This window comes from Nyctereutes procyonoides, unplaced genomic scaffold (genome assembly GCF_905146905.1).
Source record: "Nyctereutes procyonoides isolate TBG_1078 unplaced genomic scaffold, NYPRO_anot_genome, whole genome shotgun sequence".
Lineage (NCBI taxonomy): Eukaryota > Metazoa > Chordata > Mammalia > Carnivora > Canidae > Nyctereutes > Nyctereutes procyonoides.
The window spans coordinates 58,867,345-58,889,226 of NW_026575126.1; the positions used below are offsets into that span (position 1 = coordinate 58,867,345).

General features: G+C 43.3%; 1 protein-coding gene across 1 annotated transcript in view; it reads left to right on the forward strand.

Moving 5' to 3' along the window:
• Nucleotides 1-1,907: 1,907 nt before the first annotated feature.
• Nucleotides 1,908-21,882, forward strand: part of IL21R (interleukin 21 receptor) — a 36,788-nt gene continuing 16,813 nt past the window's right edge. The window contains exon 1 of the mRNA XM_055339316.1: nt 1,908-2,402. The gene's annotated coding sequence lies outside the window, so the exon portion shown is untranslated. The remainder of the gene's footprint in view (nt 2,403-21,882) is intronic.

Sequence of the window (21,882 nt, forward strand, 5' to 3'; positions counted from 1 at the left end):
CTGGCTCAGTTGGTGGAGTGTGTGGCTCTTGATCTCAGGGTTGCCTGTTTGAGCTCCATGTTGGGTATAGAGATCACTTTAAAAAAATAAAAAGAAAAATAAAAAAAGAAAACAATGCTGGCTGGCACAGAGCAAACTCTCAGCAAATATTAGGCTCCTTTGTACTGTTCCTTTTCTTGATCTTTCAACTGCTCAGATTACTGATGCATGGTACCATAAAACTCACCCTGAAGATCAAGAGAAAGAAAAGAAAAACAAAAACTGGCTTCCTCCCAACATTGGTTCTCCAGAGAACATGAGATATTTCAGCCGTGGGGAAGAGAATTTCTATAGGGCAAACATCCTTCAAATCAACCACAGGGGAATTTGTACCAAGTTCCTCAAAAACAGCTAGAAAAAGGAAAAAAAAAATAGAAGAAATAAATAGCAAGATGCTTTCTCTTTTTCTTTGGAGCGGTCATGTGGGTTCACTGCAAATTGTTTCCCAAAAATGAGTCAGCTTGGAAGAGATGGCATGCGCTTTTGAGCCAACCCGTGTCATCCTGACACCACAAAGTAGCCCTCATCTAAGCTGGTTACATTTTGTCCTGGTTTGGGCCCATTTTCACAACCTGGTGCAGACTTAGGAATTAGATACACCCAGATTCAAATCCCCACCAAGACACTTCTTAGCTTGCGTGACATTTCACTTCTCAGAGCCTGGTTTTCTCCATCTGTAAAATGCGAATAGTCGTGTTTGCCTCATGAGGTCTGTGGGATAAAATGAGATCGTGTGGGTGCTTTAAAAATGCAAGATAGTGGGCAGCTCCGGTGGCCCAGCAGTTTGGTGCTGCCTTCAGCCCAGGGGTGGTCCTGGGGACCCGGGATCGAGTCCCACGTCAGGCTCCCTGCATGGAGGCTGCTTCTCCCTCTGCCTGTCTCTGCCTCTCTCTCTCTCTCTCTCTGTCATGAATAAATAAACAAAAAATCTTAAAAAAAAAAAGCAAAATAGTGACAGTAGTGGTGGTAGTTAACTTCTCTTGCCTTCCCTCTGAGGCTGCTGGGCATGAGGTTGCTGAGTTCTCTCTCCTGATTTCTCAAACATCTGCGAGAGAGAGAGAGAGACAGCTGACCCTTTCACGGGATCCCTCTGGCTCATCAGCAAGATGGAAACTCTCTTGAAAATTTCTTTTCTCTATTTTTTTCCTGAGTTCCCATGTGTTCATAATGGTGGCCACCCTCTCTCGGTTGGCCAGGCGGCCCACTTGACGGGCAAAATGAGGCATTCAGAGAGGTGTTGTCACCTGCCCAAGGGACTGTCTTCTCAAGGGTGTGGAGACAGGGTCCTGCTCCCTGCAATGGTGGAGCAGGAAGCTAGATTCAAAGGGAGCAGGGTCAGAGGAGTCTGGGAGAGGATCCCGAACTCAGACCCCTCCTGGGCCAGGCAGGCAGTGTGCGTGAGGGAAGCGTGGGACCGTGGCGAGTCTCTGGCCCTGGGCCCTTAGTCTTCTCTCTGAACTGAGAGTTGGCCTCTCAGGACCACCGGGTCCCCTGGGTCACTCACACCACCCCTGGACCCCTCGGAGCCTTGCTATCCACATCTGTGAGCCCTGCCAGCCTCCAAGGTCACGGCCACCAGGCCTGGGGGGATGATGTCAGCCATCCACAAGAGGCTGCTGATCTCACCCTGATGGCCCCAAAATGTCTTTCTAGCAGGTGACCTTTGGTGATCGGAGGGCTCTGCAGGGGCCCGGTCCCCTCCCACCTCTTTCTCACTCCTCAGGGGAGGGGCAGGCAGCCCTGTGGGTGGGGCCTGTGGGGAGCTGCTCACCACATCCTCCTCTTCCTCCCCACCAGGCACACGCGGCCTGAGGGGCCTGGGTGGCAGCCACACTGTGCCGAGTGACCCGCGGGCTCCGGTCTGACTGTTTGCCTGCTTCTTCCTGAGTGTGCCTGACAGCTGCACAGCTGTCTGTCTGGCTGGCTGTCTGCCTGCCTGCCTGCCTGCCTGTCTCTCTGTGAGTCTGCCTGGCTGGCCACCTGCCTCTCTGCTTGACTTCCTCTGTCTTGTCTGCTGTGTGTCCCCTCCCTGGTGCAGCGGATTGGTCCCCACCCCAGTCTCTACCTTCTGTCCGTGGGTGACCTCTCTGGGATGTGACCGTCCATTGCCTGTGCCCCACAGCTGGCTCCCTCTGTGTGTTCTGCCTGCCGGGAGCCCGGCTGCCATCCATCAGGCTGACAGGTTGTCTGCTTGTCTGGCTGGTGACTCGGGGCAGGCTGTGGATCCCCACCCCCTAGCCCTGCCTGTTCCCTCTAACTCCTGCTCCCCACACCAAGCTGAGCCTCGCTGCCACCCCCTGGGAGCCCACTGGATTGCCCGGAGCAAACAGAATGGATTTCTGAGGGAGAAGCTGGAACAGCAGGTAACGGCTCCAGACACTCTTCTCCGAGGGAGCCTGGCACCTTCTTTGCCAGAGTGGGAGGACATCGAGGGGTTTCGCGCCCTCGTCATAGCTGAGACAGTGAGAGCAGCAGAGTTGGGGCTGGAGTCTCCTGCTCGGCGCAGCTCAGGATGACCGCACTGTCTCTCTGTGGGTCTGCCGGAAGCCGGGAGGCAGGGGCATGGCTGAGATGACCCCAGGAGCTGGCTGTGCAAACCAGCCTCCAAAAGGCAAGGGTTGGGGAAAGAAAGCCCAGCCCAGCCCAAGCCCAACACCTTAGTCCGTGGTTCTGGACTCCTGAACAGGGCAGAGTGGGCACGGGCGACACCGTGTGATGGTGTGGCACTTCTAGGGGGGCTATTTTGGAGGAGGAGGGGAAGAGATTTTGTGCCAGGTTCCGTGTTTTAGCTTCTCTAGGTCATCTAACCCCTCAAAACGGCTTGCTGTACCCATTTCACAGAGAAAGAATGGGGGCTGGCTCTGAGAGGTAGAGTGATTTTCCCAAGGTGACTCACCAGTGTGTAGCAGGGTGGGCAGGTGACTCGGAGGCTGGTCCTGTCCTCCACACTGTCTCCTCACGAAAGCCAGGGCATGGGCCCCCTGGAGGCAAGGGGAGCGAGGGGACTGGGGGAGGCTGAGCCTGGAAGCATGGGTTGAATTTTGACACGCAGAAAGGGGGGAGGAGCAGGCACTTTCCTGGCCAAGCAGCCAGGTGACTGAAGGCCTCCGGTGGGGACACCGGACTTGGAGCCGGAGCAGCGGATCCAGGGCAGGCGGCATTAAAACGTCAGGGGCTGCTCCTGGAAGGACATCTGCCTTCCCCTGGGGGAAAGCGTGGGGGTTTTAGAAGCACATGGTGAAGTGGGGAAAACCTGGCGGGTTCAAAAGCCAGCCATGCGACTCCCTAGCTGGGTGAGCGTGAGCATGTCTCTGTGCTGCGTCCAGCCTCGTGGAGTCTCAGTTTTCTCCTCTGCAAAATGGGGATGAAGGCAGTTCCATCCTCGTGGGACTAGTTGTGAGGATTGGAGGGAGGAAAAATATGAAAACTGCAGGCTGGAGACCTGCCCAGGAAGGCGGCTTGTAGCTGTGAGGAACCTGGGAGCCTACGGCAAAGAAGGGCTGGAGTTCCAAGAGTGGAAGAGGGTGCAGGGAGAACCTGAAGTCCTCCCTCCCTCGGCCTCCGTCGTGCTGGTCCTCCCAGCGCCAGGGCTCAGTCCGCTGTTGGCACCCGAGGGTCTCCCACAATGTCACAGGTGAGGCCGGGAGCCTCATTCAGCCCATTTCACAGACAAGATGGTTGAGGATCCCAGGTCACCTGTGGCCATAGTTACCTGCTCCCAGGTTACCTGCTCCCCGGATTACCTGCTCCCATTGGTGAGCTCAGCGGAAGCCCTGGTCTGGCGCACTCCACACCTGACAGGGTGTCTGGATCCTCAGCAGACGGCCCCACAGGGGAGGAAGCTAAACCAAACTAGTGTTAGGAGGAGAATGAACTCCAGGGCCGGGAGAGGTGGGGTGAACGAGACGGAGGCTGAGCCCTGGCCTCCCCACCCGCCCAGTGAGGACCGAGGGCTGGAGACCTAAAAGGCTCGTGGGCAGTGGGGTGGGGGGAGGCCGGTGAAAGAGGTGGGACATCAGAGGCTTTGGGAGGCCCCACTTCTGTCCCTGGAGCCTAATAAATAAATGGATGAAAGGAAGAGGGCAACTGTGATTCCAGGGAGGAGAGCCAGTGCCTTCGGAGTCCCCGCAGGCGGGAGGGACGGCTGGGAGGCCACTGTGCCGCGTGGGGGGCACGGGGCTTTGGCATCAGCCAGGACGGAGCAGACACCCAGCTGCACCCCGTGGTACCTGCGTGACCTGGGGTAAGCCACGTAGCCCCCCTCAACCTCCCTTTCCCCATCTGTAACATCCATTTCAAGGCTTTATTCTCCAGGTGTGTCTTTGAGCATGTGCTGTGCAGCAGGCACTGTCCCAGGTCCTGGGGATTCAGGAGTGCGGACAGCGCAGGGAGGAGGGGAAGGGGCCTGAGCTGGAGGCAGCCTTGAGGACAGGAGGAAGAAACACCCCAGGGAGGAGGGTCTTCTGCCCTCGCAGCCCCTTCCTCGCCCGCCCACCTCTCCAGACTTTGCCCTCTAGTACACCCTGAAATGCCCGGGAGGGGCCGGAGGGAGCAGAGCGGGGCCTCACCCCACCCTCCGGCTCACAGGTGCCCCCGCCTCCACTCCTTGCCCTGGCTCAGGGCCAAAGGGACTTTTTACGACAGCTCATATGCAAGATCTGAGTAAACCTGGAACTTCTGAAACATCCTGAGAATATTCCCCAGGCTGCAGGCAGGGGCCCCACTGATACCCTCCAGTGGCCGGACACCTGCAGCAGATGCCCAGCCTGCTGGTCCCCACAGCCCCCAGGAAGGGTCCGGCCACCTGAGTGGTCCCCAGAGAGGTGGGGCAAGGACACCAACCTGGCTCCCTGCTCAGTCCTTCCTCACTGGGTGACCATAGGCAGGGTGTTGGGCCCCTCTGGGCTTCTCTTTCTCAAATGCCAAGAAGTTTTAAGGATGTAGTTGGGGACCAGGGCCTGCAGAGCTTCTCCAGTACAATCCATAACACTCAGCATACTTTGGCCCGGGTGAAGGCAGGCTGGTGGGGTCCTGCTGGGCAGGGTGGGGGGCAGTTAGAGGGCAGGCCACCAGCCCTGTCCCAGCCACTTGCCTGGCAGCTGCAAGTATCCGTTCTTTCTCTGCCTTCCACCCAGCCTGTCCTGGTCTGGAGGAAAGGGGGCAGGAGGGAGGGGTGGCTACAGGAGCTGAGAGGGGTGACACAGGCTGGACGAGATTGCCCAGCACGGTGGAGATCGCAGGGCAGATAGAGAAGGCACAGGCAGGGAGCCGTTGCCGGGAGTGGAGCATGCTTCTCTGCTTGGAGAGGTTGCTCAGGCTGGGAGAAGTGTCATAGGGAAAGCCTGTTTGGGGCTAGGACAGGCTTCGTGGGCGAGGATCCCAGCCCGCCTGGGAGGGAGACACAGACAGGTGTCACCGGCTGAGGTTGGGATAGGACCTTGCTCTTGTGTTCAGCTCCTACTGACTAAGCTATGACTCCAAGGTCCTGGCACACCTGGGCGCAGACACCCACAACCTACCCCTTGCCACTGGCAGGAAAAAAAAAAAAAACCACTTGTAAAAAGCAACTCATGTTCCCCATACACCTGCGATGTGCCTGGCTCACACTCCCTCAGCCCGGCCAGGGCATCGCCGCATTCTATAGACGAGGAAGACTGAGCTCCAAACAAAGGAAGAGATATGCCTAAGGGTCCTCTAAGGGTTACCGGCAGAGGCTCCTTTCTGATCTAGGGCTGCCAGGCTGGTTGTCCCCCAGCCCGAGAGCTCTGCTTGGCTGAGAAGTTTCTGTGTGGCCCTGGGCAGCCCACTGTCCCTCTCTGAAAGTTCCTTGTTGCTAATCTGATGATAGGAGTCATGACTGCTCAGAGCCTGGGAGCCAAGGGTGTTGCTTGGGGTGGAGGGAAGTTCCTGGGGGCTGTGATGGAGCTGATGGGGAAACTGAGATCTCTCGGGGGGCTGCCTGCGGGTCTGCTCTTTGTATGACTGGACACAGCAATTCTTCACCTTGTTTGTTCATTCGCCATTGCCCCAGCTACTTGTTGAGCACCTGCTGTGCTCCAGACCCCACTCCACGTGCTAGGGATACTTTCTTTTGTAAACAAAACGGAGAATTTCCCAGCCTCTGGGAGCTTATGCTCCATGACGGAGACAGGTCATAAACCCCAAAACAGAAACACTTACTAAACTAATTCTAATATTACACCCATGAGGAAGGAAACAAAGAGATGTGTGGGCCAGAGAACGGCAGGGGACACCCATATGAGATGGTGACAATGGCCCCTTTGAAGGGGCGACATAAAAGTTAAAACCGGAGGATGAGGAAGCAAAGAAGCAGGAGGAAAACTGTGCTGGACAGAGGGAATGGCATGTGCAAAGGCCCTGGGGTGGAGGGGGGGTGAATTTGGAGTGCTGGAGCTTTTAATCCTTGTCAGGTACATTGAGATCCTCAATTCACCAAATTTCATAAAGAGGAGTCAAAAAGAATAACATTTAATTTTAGGGTGTATAGTCCGTGTGGGTTTTAACGTTGAGGGTAGGCTTCAAAGCCCATTATGATAGAAAATATTCCCTTTTATTTTTATCGTGGAACAAAAGTGATGAGCATCAAAAAAAAATTTTTTTTAAAAAAAGTGGTGAGCATCCTCTGGGTGTCAGGCACTGGTTATAACCGCTGGCGATTCAGCGGTAACCAAGACACACACGGTCCCCACTGGACTGTTGCTCAAAATGTCACTGAAAGCACCCTGAGCAGTGTGTGCTCTGGTGGAGGGATGGACCCCAGAGGAAAGAGTGACTCATGCGCTTTGGAGAGGTTTGAAGATTGACAGAGGAGGCCACATTTGAACTGGATTTCAAACCTGAATTTTTCTAATTCACAAGTGGGAGGCTGACAGGCCACCACAGACCGTGGCGACTTCTGGTGGCTGAAAGAGCACGTGCTAAGGTGTGGAAGCGGGGTGAACGGGACGGTGGGGAAGCTGTCGGGAACCTGGTGTACCTGGAGCCCACGATGGATACCGCGGGCCAGAGGGAGTGCTGGGGAGCAGATCCTGAAATGTCTTGAATACCGGGCAAGGACTTTCCGGGTCTTTTCTGGGGGGCCATGGGGAGCCACGGAATGACACAGCTGCAGCACAGACTGGGCAGAGGTGGCCCAGCTGGACGCTGGGCCAGGAGGCCGGCAGGAGGGCAGGTGGACAGAAGTCCTTAGAGGCCAGGGATAAACTGGGAACCCCTTCTGTGTTCCCTTTCGGGAAGTCCCTCAGTCTTGACACTTCCCCTTCTGGCGACCTGTTGGCTCTTGTTTCTGGCACCGCTGGGGAGTCCCTCTTCACCCACCTCGTTTCTTTTGGGTCCCTATGGGAAACGGGCCATTTTGCTCTTACCGCACTCCTCCCTTACCTTTCACTTTCAAGCCCCAGTCCCCGCCCCTGCCCCAGCCCCACTGGAGGTGACGGCTGACCCGCCACACACTCGGCAATCTGCTCCTGAATCATCAGTGAGGGAAAGAAGACCCAGGGTGACCAAAGCTTGGGTTCTTTCCAGTTTGGGGTGGTTGTAAACAATGCTGCCCCGAATGCCCCGGCGCACATCTGATTGTGTACAGATGTTTGTGTTTCTTTTTGATGCGCAGCCTGGAGGTGGGATTCTCTTCAGCAGAATTGCTCCAAAGTGGTTTTACCAAATTGCACGCACACCAGAACATTGAGCAGAGATGGAGAGTTTGGATTACTCTGTGTCCTTTATGAGCACAGAATTGTCTTTTTCCTCTTAGCCTTTCTGGGGTGATGTGTTGTGGTATCACACAGAGATGTAAATTTGCATTTTTCTTGATGAGTCATGGTTTTAAGCACTTTTTACTATCCTTATTGGCCATTTGGATGTCTTTGGTGAAATGTCTCTTTAATAAGCCTTTTGTCCTTTTTTTCAAAATTGAGTTTTGTGTTGTTTATTGTTGTTTTGTAGGAGTTCTTTATACATGCTGGATATCTATATCTTACATATATATATGAATTACATGCATAACATATTTTAGGGGCACCTGGATGGCTCAGTGGTTGAGCATCTGCCTTCGGCCCAGGGCGTGATCCCAGGGTCCTGGGATCAAGTCCCACATTGGGCTCCCCGCAGGGAGTCTGCTTCTCCCTCTGCCTGTGTCTCTGCCTCTCTCTCTGTGTCTCTCATGAATAAATAATAAATAAAATATTTAAAAAATAAATAACATATATTTTATAATTTTATATATATTACATGTATTACATTATATGTAACTATATAAAATATAAGAATTGTATATAATTGTATAAAAGAAACATACAGGTATAGATATAGAGATACAGACATAATCTCTTCTCATTTCAGTTTCTTTTCCATCCTCTTAATGAAATCTTTGGTGAACAAAAATTCTTAATTTTAATAAGGTTCAATTTATCAGTCTTTTTCTTTACAGCTCAAGCTTTCTGTGTGCTGTTTAGGAAGTGTTGTCTGCCCTAAGGTCATGAAAAGATTATCCTCTGTTTTCTTCTAGAAGTTTTATTGTTTTACTTCTGACATTAGGTCTACAAAATATCTGGAGTTTGTGTGTGATGTGAAGTAGAGGGTCAAGATTTATTTTTTTCCTGTATGACTATCCTACTGCCATTTTTTTTTTAAAATCATGCTTTCCTCATGACTTTGCAGTTGTGTCTTTGTTGAAAATCAAGTAACTATAATCGTGAGTCTATTTCTGGCCTCTGTTCTTTTCCATTGGCCAGTTGATTTTCTCTTGCAACAGTACCATATTCTTCTTCATGATTATCTAAACTCTTCTTGGTTCTTTGCAATTCTATATAAATCTTCACACTAGCTTGTCAATTTCCACCAAAGGAAATCCTGCTGGGAATTTGCTTGAAGCTTGAGATTTCACTGAAACTTTAGTTCTATTTGGGGAGAACAAACATCTTTAAAATATGAAATTTTCTAATTCATGAACATGTATGTTCCTCCATTTATTTGTCTCTTTAAACATTTACCTTACTGGTATCTTGTAGTTTTCTATGTAGAGGTGCATCTTTCATTAGAGTTCTTTAGAGTATTGATTTTTTATGCTAATACAAATTGTATAATTTTTAAAATTTCATCTTTGTTCTTGGTATATGGAAATAGAACAGATTTTCTTCACAGTTTATTAACTTTGTTAACACACCTTTTCAAGCTCAAGTTCTAGATATAGGAAGAAATAGCTGCCAAACCCAGTTCACTTCAACTGACTGCCAGTTGGGGTCTTCCAACCTTTGCTTTTATAATGTCTATAGACCTCTTCATTTGCTAATCTCATGAGTTCAAGGCACAGCATTCCAGCTGTGGACTTCATAAACTAGCAGATATTATTTTCTTCTCTTAACAAGTTTCCTAGGGACAATGTAGAACAGTACAGTATTGTTAAGCGTGTGCATGTTGTTGTACTGCCGATCTCTGAAACTTTCACAACTGAAATTTCATACCCATTGAACAACTCATTACCCCCTCCCTCCATCCTCTGAAAAACCACCATTCTACTTTCTGTTTCTGTGAGTTTGATGACTTCAGATATGTCATGTAAGTGGAATCATAGAGTATTTGTCTTTTAGTGATTGGCTTATTTCACTTAGCATAAAGTCCTCGAAGTTCATTCATGTTGTAGCATTCTTTCTTTTTAAGGCTAAATAATATTCTACTGTATGTATGTGCCGGATTTTCTTTATTCACTCATCGGCTGGTGAGTGTAGGTTGCTTACACATCTCGACAGTTGTGACATGCTGCAGTGAACACTGGTGTGCAAATATCTTTGAGATCCTGTTTTCAATTCTCTTGGATATCTACCTAGCATCCCTGGATAATATGGTAGTTCTCTTTTTACTTTTTTGTTTAAAGATTTTATTTATTTATCCATAAGACACACAGGGAGAGAAAGAGGGACAGAGACACAGGCAGAGGGAGAAGCAGGCTCCATGCCAGGAGCCCGATGTGGGACTCGATCCCGGGTCTCCAGGAACACACCCTGGGCCAAAGGCGGCGCTAAACTGCTGAGCCGCCCGGGCTGCCCTCTTTTTAATTTTTTGAGGAAGCTCTGTACTGTCTCCTATTGTGTCTGCACCATTTAGTAATTCCACAAATAGTGTATAGTGGGTACAGGTTTTCTACATTCTCACCAATACAATATCTATCCTCATAGGTGTGAAGTAATAGCTCATTGTGGTTTTGATTTGCATTTTCCTAATGATTAGTGATGTTGAGCGTCTTTTCATATATTTATTGGCCGCTTTCAAGACCTTTACCTATTTTTTAATCTATTTATTTTAATTTTAATTTAATCAATTAACACATAGTATATTATTAGTTTCAGGGGTAGAGTTTAGTGATTTATCAGTTGCATATAACACCCAGTGCTCATTTTATCAAGTGCTCTCCTTAATGCCCATCACCTAATTACCCCTCCCCCCACCTACCTCTGTTCCAGTAACCCTCAGTTTGTTTCCTATAGTTCAGAGCCTCTTGTGGTTTGTCTCTCTCTGATTTTTCCTTCCCTTTCTCTATGTTCATCTGTTTTGTTTCTTAAATTCCACATATGAGTAAAATCATAATGATAATTTTCTTTCTCTGATTGACTTACTTTGTTGAGCATAATACCCTCCAGTCCATCCACATCATGGAATATTACTCACCCATCAAAAAGAATGAAATATACATATATATACAAATCACATCTTCTTCATCTACTCATTTGTCGATGGACAGCTGGGCTCTCCTTTACCTATTCTTCAATCAACTGAAGAATTTGTTACATTCTATTGTGTTTTTTTTTTTGTTACACTCTATTGCTATTTGTTTCATTTTGTTACAGAATTGCAGGAGTTCTTCATATCTACTGAATATATTCAGTATAGGTTTGCAAAGATTTCCTATCATTCTGTAGGTTGTCTTTTACCCTATTGATTGGTTCCTATGCTGTGCAGAGAGTCTTAATGTAACTCTGTCGATGGTTGCTTATTGTCTGTGCTTTTGGTGTTATATCCAAGAAAGAATTGCCAGGCCCAATGTTCTGAACTTTTCCCTTATGTTTTCTTCTAGAAGTCTTATAGTTTCAAGTCTTATATTTAGATCTTGAATCCATTTTAAGTTAATTTTTGTGTATTATGTAAGAGTCCATGCCCACTTTTTTGCATGTTCATATCCAGGTGTCCCAACACCATCTGTTGAAGAGACTGTCCTTTCTTCACTAACCAAGTATGCAAAGATTTATTACTGGGCTCTCTATTTTGTTCCATTGCTCTCTATGCCTGTTTTTTTTTAAAGATTTTATTTATTTATTTATTCATGAGAGACACACACACACAGAGAGGCAGAGACACAGGCAGAGGGAGAAGCAGGCTCCATGCAGGGAGCCCGAAGTGGGACTCGATCCCGGGTCTCCAGGATCACGCCCTGGGCCGAAAGCGGCGCTAAACCACTACGCCACCTGGGCTGCCCTCTATGCCTGTTTTAATGCCAATACCCACTCTGTCTTTGTGCCAATATCTATATGTCTGTCTTTATGTCAATGCCTACTGTGATTACTGTAGCAGGATAATATGTCTTGAAATTAGGAAATGTGAGGCTTGTAGCTTTGTTTCTCATTGTCAAAGATTTCTTTGGTTATTCAGAGTCCTTTGAGATTCCATATGAATTTTAGTATGGTTTTCTCCTATTTCTGCAAAAACAAAATGCCACTGAGATCCTGACAGAGACTACATTGAATGTGCAGATTGCTTTTTACACTTTAATAATATTAAGTCTTCCAATTCATGAACATGGGATGTCTTTCCATTTACTTGTGCCTTCTTTTAATTTCTTTTAGCAATGTTTTGTAGTTTTCAGAGTGTAAGTCTTTCATTTCCTTGGTTAAGTTTATTCCTAAGTATTTTATTCTTTGTGATGCTATTATAAATGATATTATTTTAATTCCCTTTTGAATTGTTCATTGTTAACGTGTAAAAATGCAACTAATTTTGTTGATTTTATATCATTCTACTTTGCTGAGTTTATTAGCCTAATAGTTGTGTGTGTGTGTGTGTGTGTGTGTGTGTGTGTGTGTGTAATCTTTAGGGTTTTCTCTATATGAAATCATGTCAGCTTTGAACAGAGATAATATTACTTCTTCCTTTCCAATTTGACTGCCTTTTACTAATTTTTTATTGCCTAATTTCTTTGACTAGGATGTACAGTGCTATGTTAGATAGAAGTGGTGAGAGTGGGCATTCTTGTTTCATTCCTGATCTTAAAGGAAAAGCTATCTGTTTCTTACCAATGAGTACGAGGTTAGCTTTAGGCTTTTATATATGATCTTTGTTGTGTTGAGGTGATTTCCTTCTATTTCTAGTTTGCTAAATGTCTTTATCATGAAAAGATGTTGAATTTTGTCAAGTGCCTTTTCTGCATCCATTGAAATGATCACATGATTTGTGTGTGTATGTGTGTGTGTGTGTGTGTGTGTGTCTTTGGTCTGTTGATGTGGTGTATTTTTGGATACTGAACCATCCTTGTATCCCAGGGGCAAATTCCACTTGGTCATGGTGTATAATCATTTTAATGTGCTGTTGGATTCAGTTTATTAGTGTCTTGTCAAGGATTTTTGCATCAGTACTCACCAGGAATATTGGTTTGGAGTTTTTGTTGTCTGGTTTTGGTATCAGGGTATTAGGTGCCCTCATAAAATGAGTTTGGAATGTTCTCTTCAGCTTTTCTGGAAGAGTTTGAGGAGGATTGGCATTAATTCATCTTTAAACATTTGGTAGAATTCACCAGTGAAGTCATCTGGTCTTATCGAATCAATTTGCTCACTATAAACAGATTTTCTATTTCTTCAAAATCAGTGTTGTTAGGTCAGATGTTTCTAGACATTTATCCATTTCTTCTCCATTATTGAGTTTGTTGATGTATAATTATTCTTTATAATCACTTTATTTCTGTGGCATCAGTTGTTGTGTCTTCTCTTTTCTGAATTTAATTATTTGAATCTTCTCTTATTTTTTTAGTCTAGCTGAGGGTTTGTCAAGTTTGTTGATCTTCAGAAATACAATAGACTTTTTATATTGGTCTCGTATTCAGCGTCCTTGCTTAACAATTATTATTCTAGTAGTTTAAGTTTCTGGAATTTTCTAGGTGCTCAATCCTTATATCATTCCAATCCTTATAATTTTCTAATCTTTATAAATTTATTTGTTTTTCTTGCCTTATTGCACTGACTAAGACCTCCAGTATAAGGCATTCTTGTCTTTTTCCTGCCTTCAGGATAATAGTGTTGCTGTAGCATTCAGTATTTGACCATTATGGATAATGTTAATTGTGCATATTGTGTGCATGTGTATGTGTGTGCTTCTTATCAGATCAAAGAAGATTCCTTCTATTTCTGGTTTTCTGAGAGTGTTTTAAAGATTGTGAATGGGAGTTACAGTTTATGAAATGTGTTTTCTGAACCTATTAAATTATCATGTAAGTTTCTTTTTTAATTTGTTAATATGATGAAATAGATTACTGATTACAAATGCCAACCTAACCCTGTATTCCTGAAATAAACCTCATGTGATAATGATGTCTATCTACTTTTGTATATATTATTACATCTGATTTGTTAATATTTTGTTTAGGATCTTTGTATGTATATTTATGGGAGAGATTGATCTCTAATTTTACTTTCTTTTAATGTCAAGTTTTGGTGATACAAAGCTATGTCTTTTATTCCAGTGTTTAGTTCACTTACATTTGACAAAAGTACTGATGTGTTTGGGATTAAGTCTACCATCTTACTGTTTGTTTTCCTTTTGTCTAATATTTCTTTCTTTTTTCTTGTTTCATTTTTTGAAGAGTAAAATTTAAAAAATTATCATTCTGTTTCCTATCTGTTATATATATATTTTTAATTCTTTTAGCGCTTTCCTTGAGATTACAATATGGATACTTTTTAAAAAAGATTTTATTTATTTATTTATGAGAAACACAAAGAGAGAGAGAGAGAGAAACAGAGATATAGGCAGAGGGAGAAGCAGACTCCATGCAGGGAGCCTGATGTGGAACTCGATCCCAGGACTACAGGATCACACCCTGGGCTGAAGGCAGGCACTAAACCGCTGAGCCACCCAGGGACCCCATACAATGTGCATACTTAATTTTTTTTTAGTCTATCTTATATTGGTAGACTTATATTGAGTCTACCTTATATTTATAATTTCCCAGACAATACAGTGACCTTTAACTTTATTCATTCCTTTTTATTTTGGGGTGTCATGGTTATGTATTTTAATTTTGCATATAGTTTAAATTTCATAAGACATCATCCTTATTATTATTTTAAGCAATTATTATTATTTTACATTTATAATATTCTCTATTGCTTTTTATTCCTTCCTATATTACCTTGCTTCTCATCTGGTGTTATTTTTCTTTTGCCCAAAAGACTCACTTTAATATATCTTTTGATGTAGTCTAGTGACAAATTCTCTCAGCTTTTTTCTTCTCTTTTCTTTTCTTATTGAAAAATATCCTTATTTTGCTTTTATTTTAATTTAAAAATTATAATTAAGATCTAATTTACATACCATCCAATTCACCTTTTAAAAGTATACAGCTAAGTGGTTTTTAGTATATTTACAAAGTTGTGCAACCATCACCACTGTTAACTGCAGAATATTTTCATATAAATGGAGTCATATAATATGTAGACTTTGTGTCTGGCTTCTTTACCTTAGCATAAATTTTTTTTTTTTTGTTGCAGAACATTATACTTTATTAGGCTTATTTTATTATTTTTTTTTTATAAATTAATTTTTATTGGTGTTCAATTTACCAACATACAGAATAACACCCAGTGCTCATCTGTGTTGAAGCATATATCAGTACTTAAACTAATCTGATGGCTGAATAATATTCTTTTCTATGGATACTCTATGTTTTGTCCTTTCAATTGGTGGATATTGGGCTGCTTCCAGTTTGGGGCTATTATGATTAATGCTGTTATGAATTTTCCCACGCAGAGGTGCTTTTTTAATGGACATATATTTTCAATTATTTTCACTGTATACCTATGAATCAAATTGCTTGGTCATGTGATAACACTGTATTAACTTTTTGAGAAACTGCAAAACTATTTCCCATAGCAAATGCACCATTTCACATTCCAATCAGCAATATATAAGGACTCCAGAACTCTACATTTTCACCCACTTTTAATTTTTCATTTTTAAAATAGTCATCTAGTAAGTTTGAAGTGATCTTTGTCTGCATTTCTCTATGAGTAATGATGATAGCACCTTCCCGTATGTTTGTTAGTCATTCATTAGTGTATCTTCTTTGGAGAAATTTCTATTCAAGTATTTTGCACAAATTGGGTTGTCTTTTAGATCTTGAGTTGTAATAATTCTTCATATATTCTGATACTAGACCCCTTACAAATACACAATTTAAAATATTTTTACTTATTCTGTATATTGCCTTTTCACTTTCTTGGTAATGTCTTTTGATGTGCACAAAAGTTTTAAATTTTGAAATAGATTCAGTGTATCTATATTTTTCTTTGGTACTTGTGCTTTTGGTGTCCTATATAAGATATCTACTGTGTGATATAAGGTCACAAAGAGTTAGATCTGTGTTTTATTTTTATTTATTTATTTATTTTAGTTTTTATTTATGATAGTCACACACAGAGAGAGAGAGAGAGGCAGAGACACAGGCAGAGGGAGAAGCAGGCTCCATGCACCGGGAGCCCGACGTGGGATTCGATCCCGGGTCTCCAGGATCACGCCCTGGGCCAAAGGCAGGCGCTAAACCGCTGCACCACCCAGGGATCCCTGTGTTTTATTTTTAAAGTTTAATGTTTCTACCTCTCACAGTTAGGTCTTTGAGCCGTTTTGAGTTAACTTTTGTTTGTGAGATAGGAGTCCAATTCCATTCTGTTTCATGTGGATATCCAATTGTCCCAGCACCATTAGTTTTAAAGACAATCCCCCCTCCATCAAATTATCTTGGCACCCTTATCAAATATCAATTTAACATGAATGTTTAAGTTTCTTCCTGGACTTTGAATTTGATTCCATTGATCTATACATAGGTTAGTATCACACTGTGTTGATTAGTGTAGCTTTGAAGTAGGCTTTGAAATGGAGAAATCTGAGTCCTTCAAGTTTGTTCTTCTTTTTCAAGATACTTGTCTATTCTGGCCTCTTACATCTCCATTTGAATTTTAGGATCAGCTTTTTAACTTCTGGAAAAGAGCCAGCTGGGTTTTTGATAGGGATTACTTTGAATCTGTAGATCATTTGGGGAAGAAAACAATATTGGGTCTTCCAATCCATGAACCCATGGGATAGGCTTCCATTTATTTGGGCCTTCTATCATTCTTTCAATAATGTTTAGTAATTTTCAGTGTGTGTGTCTTACACTTTTGTTAAATTTCTATTTTATTCTTTTTGATATTATGGTAAAAGAAATTACTTTCTTAATTACACGTTCAGACTGCTCATTATTGTACAAAGATACAATTGATTTTGCATATTCATCTTGCACCCTACAACCTTGCTAAACTCACTTATTAGGCCTAATAGTTTTTGTTTGTTTGTTTGTTTGTTTGTTTTGTTTTGTTTCATTTTGGCTTTTTGGTGTGAATTCTTTAGAATGTATATACAAGATCATATCATCTGCGAACAGAAATGCTTTACTTTTTTCTTTCCAATCAGGATGACTTTTATTTCTTTTTCTTGCTAAATTGTCTTGGCTAGAACCTCTAGTACAATGTTTAATAGAAATGAGAGTGGAGGGATCCCTGGGTGGCGCAGCGGTTTAGCACCTGCCTTTGGCCCAGGGCGTGATCCTGGAGACCTGGGATCGAATCCCACGTCGGGCTCCCGGTGCATGGAGTCTGCTTCTCCCTCTGCCTATGTCTCTGCCTCTCCCTCCCTCTCTCTCTCTCTCTCTCTCTGTGTGACTATCATAAATAAATAAAAATTAAAAAAAAAAAGAAATGAGAGTGGACATCTTTGTCTTGTTTATGATCTTAAAGGAAAATCTTTCTGTGTATAATGTTAACTGTAGAATTTTAGTAGCTCTGTTTTCATATTGAGTTTGCCTTATTTTTTGAGGGATATTTTTTCTGGATATAAAATTCTGAGTTGGCTTTTAAGTATAATCTTCCTTTAATTTTTAAAATAGTTTTTCTATGATGTGTGTAGGAGTGTGAGTTGTTTTTTGTTGTATTTGTCTTTCTTAGGTTTGTAGGACTTCTTGAATCTGTGGATTAATATATTTTTCTGGTTTTGAAAAATTCTTAAGCAATACTTCTGTTATTGTTTCTGAATTGATCTCTCTTCCCTATGTCTATATATATATATATATATATATATATATATATAACCTTTTCACAATGTATATGTCTCTTTTGCTCTTTTCTGTATTTTTATTTATTTATATTTTTATAAGATTTTATTTATTTATTTATTTATTTATTTATTTATTTATTTATTTATGAGAGACACACAGAGAAAGGTAGAGATATAGGCAGAGGGAGAAGCAGGTTCCCTGTGGGGATCCTGGTGGGGGACTCGATCCTGGGACTCCAGGATCATACCCTGAGCTGAAGGCAGGTGCTCAACCACTGAGCCACCCAGATGTCCCTCTTTTCTGCAGTTTTAAACATTTTTTTTTCCTTTGTATGCTTCAATCTGAGTATTTTCTATTCCAGCTCAGCAATCCTCTCTTTTAATGTTACAAATCCATTGCTAAATCCATTCATTTCTTACATATTTCAATTATTAAATTTTTTAGTTTTAGAGTTTCTACTTTTAAATAGATTCCATATTTCTGGTGGAATTCTTCAACATAGTCATCTGAGTATTTTTAAGTCATGTTACATAACACCACTTTCTGAATCACCCATGTGTCTATTTTACTCTTGATTTTTGGTCATTAGGTTCTGTTTTCTGGTTTGCATTGTCAATTTAATTGAATGCTCAACATTGTGCATGAAAAATATAGAAGCCCTGGGTGAAGCTAACTTTTTCCAGATAGGTTCTGATTTTCTTTTAGCAAACATATAGCAAATAGGCAAATCATCTTGATGCATTTATGGCTAAAATGTTTCTGATTTTTCCTTATTCCCAAGGTACATCCTTTCCTAAATACCTGGGTATTTACCAGGGCCTATTTTTCTTGCCAGGGCTTGAACTCTGATTCTTCCCTCACTGCTGTGAAACAAACAAAATCTCTTTAGTTTTTAAGCCCATTGCCAGATTCTTTCTGCTAGGTATCTTGGTATGGATACCAAGTCGTTTGCAATGACTTGACACATGATTTGAGGGGAAATTGCATGCAGAATTTCAGTACATTTTCTTTTCTCTGGAACCCTGGCTTCTAAAGTACTGCTAACTTTATTGCTCTCTCATACCCTCTGTTTTTTTTCCCTACTTAGTAGTTTTCAACTACTAGTAGGGTTTCAGTCTGATACCAGCTACTGCACCATAGCCAGAGGTGGAAATCCCCCTTCACATTTTATTTTACAAACATAAGATTAATTGACATTTAAAATTTTATGAAATAGTTTGGTCATACAAAAAATATTTAAAAATATATTATTATATTTTGAATAATATAATCAACACCCATGGTAGCTTTGCTCAGTTTCACCAAACTGTTGAAACACCTGACACATCCCCTCCTTTTCTACTCTATTCAAAGTTCAATATTTTTTATCTTCCCTTTAAGTTTCTCTATATTTCCAGGGCACATGTATGTTCACCTAAACAATATCTAGAGCTGTTTTACACAGTGTTAAGTGTGACATAGATGGTATTGCTATGCATGTATTCTTATTTTATTTTCACTGTGTATTTTGTTTGTGAGAGTCATTTGCTTTGCTGTGTGAAACTATGATTCATTTTCACATTGAGTGATTACATCACAATTGATCTTTCCATTCTCTTGTTGATGGATATTTAGGTTGTTTCCAATTTTTACTATTAAAATCAGTGCTGGGATCCCTGGGTGGCGCAGCAGTTTGGCGCCTGCCTTTGACCCAGGGCGCGATCCTGGAGACCCGGGATCGAGTCCCACGTCGGGCTCCCGGTGCATGGAGCCTGCTTCTCCCTCTGCCTGTGTCTCTGCCTCTCTCTCTCTCTCATTCTATGTGACTATCATAAATAAATAAAAATTTAAAAAAAAATAAAAAAATAAAATCAGTGCTGTGTATGCTTCTTGTACATACATGCCAGAGTTTCATCAGTAGTGTACATAGGAGTAAAATGGCTACGTCTTAATACAAGCACCTGCTCAAATTTATTAGACCATGTCAAACTATTTTCCAGACCACTAATTTACATTTCCATCAGCCATGAATGAGAGTTCCCATTACATTATGTCTTCAGCAACATGTGATATTGTCAGACTTAGTTTTTGCCAATCGAGTAAAATTAAAATGGCATGTCATTGTGGTTTTAATTTGCATTTCTTTGTTGGCTGTGAGTTAAGTACTTTATGTTCTACGTATCATCCACTTTAATCTGACTTCAGAGCTCCAAGCTTCTTCACTTCCCAAGAATCTCCTGAAATTTGGCTTTTAGTCTGAACTACCACAACACCTAAGATCATTCCTTGGCACCGGAGCCTGGCAGATAAATACCTCTCGACAGCTCCATTCCATCCAGGACTGTGTTGGAGCACTTTACATACAATGATGTATTTGGTGCTTCTAACAAATCTGCAGCAAAGAATCATGACCCCCACTATATAGATGAGAACATAGAGAACCAGAGGTGTTAGGAACTTGCCCAGGGATACACAACTGGGACCAGGAAGACTCTAAGTCAGGTGCTCTTCACTCCTCTGTAGGAGATTGTAGAGGTAGGTGCTGCCACAGGAGGTCCCATAGCAGGTAGGCCCTTAGGAAAATTACCCTGCCCTTCACTCAGAAAAAACATCTGGTGGTTTGGTGTGCACCTGGGGAGAAAGTGCTGTTGCCCTCAGGAATCAACCCTAATGTGAAGACCCACAAAGGGACAGATTCAGGGCAGGGAGAGCAATGGGACGGGGAGGAGTTCCGGCTCGGTGTCTTTACCATTCAAGGGTGCTGTTCCCTGAATTGAGTGGCTTATTTTAGACAGTGTTAAATATCTCTGCACCCCCTAATGAAAGAGTTAGACCTTTTTCAACCTTCTTTCAATCCTCTAATGCCAGTGAGAATCTCAGTTTGGTGTTCATTTGCCTTAAACACTTGATACTCTTTAACCCCCCTTTTAAGGAAAGGCAAACTGGATTTGCCAACTTCCCAGTTTTATGTGGGAGATAGCATCTTATTCAAATTTGATTATTGTCTTCTGTTGCCTTTTATTTCATTTTATAGTTAACCAATCGTTTTTGTTTAAGAAACACATAACATCTACAATTATGTTGGGCACTGTTCCCAGTGCTTTACACATACTGACTAATTTACTTTTCCCAAAGACCCCCTGAGGTGGGCACTATTACTAGTATGTCCATTTTACAGAAGGGGACTCTGAGGCCCAGGAAGTTTAAGTAAATTTCCCTGAGGTCACACAGCCTGTAAATGGAAGTGTTGGGATTTGAGCTGAGGCAGGTTGGCCCCGAGTCTACAATTAACCATTGTGATATACACAGTCTTTCTGTTTCATACTAGTTCCCTGTTGGTTGGATCTTTTCTTTTGAGACATGTTTATTGGAGCAAACCTGGGAGGCAAGGTAACGACAAATAGCAAGTAGATAATAGCATGGGTGAAAACCTTGAAGGCAGAAAGTGGCAGGAATTCTGGAACATTCCACCGTGGCTTCATGGATGCAAGGGTAGAGCAAAAGATTGTGAAGACTGATTAAGAGGGATGGGAGGGGGGGGAAGGTGTTCAAGCGGAAGACTCAGCACAAGAATTTGCCTCATGCAAAGGCAGAGAGGCATGAGAGGGCCTCAGGTGCTAAGGGGCTGCGGAGTAATTCCGAGCAGCTGGCCAGTAACTGCAAGAACCCAGCACCCTCGTATAGCACTTTCCGGTTCGCAGAGCACTGTCACATCTGCTTTCCACTGACCCTTCATAACTGCCAGGTGCAGTGGGCAGGACTGTCCCCATTTTAGAAGTGATAACCAATGTCAGAGAGAGGAAATACCAGGAAAAAAGCTATTATTTCTCCAAGTTACTCTGGCTTCCAATTCCGGGCCCTTTGCTCCATTCCACTGTATCAGGTATCTTTGATGGCAAGCAACAGAGACGTAGTTCACATGGTTGAGCAAAATAAAGTGGGTGTTTGTTTTAGTTTTGGTTTTTGGCTCATGTAAATGAAACGTCCAGGTGTGGACATCAGATACGGCTGGATCCAGGTCCTTGAATAATGCCATGGGGATTCTGGGTCTGTATTTTTCAACTTTTGAGAAAATCTCAGGCAGGCTCTCCCTAAATGGTGACAAAGATGGCTACTAGCTTCCAGCAGGCAGCCAAAAAAGTCCCTCTTTACTGGAGTTCTAGGGAAAATCCCCAGACCGTTCTCACTCACTTTGCTTGGGTTGATGTCCATCCCTGATCCATTCCATGTGGCCAGGCTGGTGGGGTGCTGTCTTGGCCAAGGCTGAGTCAGGTGCCCACCTGTGGAACTGAGGTTCTAGTCCTCTCCACACAGACCACACACGGACAGCTCCAGTTGGAGAAGCTCTTCATAAGAGAGGAAGAGGTGCCAGGCAGACAGAAGCAGCAGTTGCATCCCTTCTATCATCAGGCACCTGCGTGTCATCTATGCAGAGCTGAGGAGTTTGGAGGGGTGGAGAGCTTTGCATCTGGGCAAGGGAGGTGGTGCTTTATCCTGTG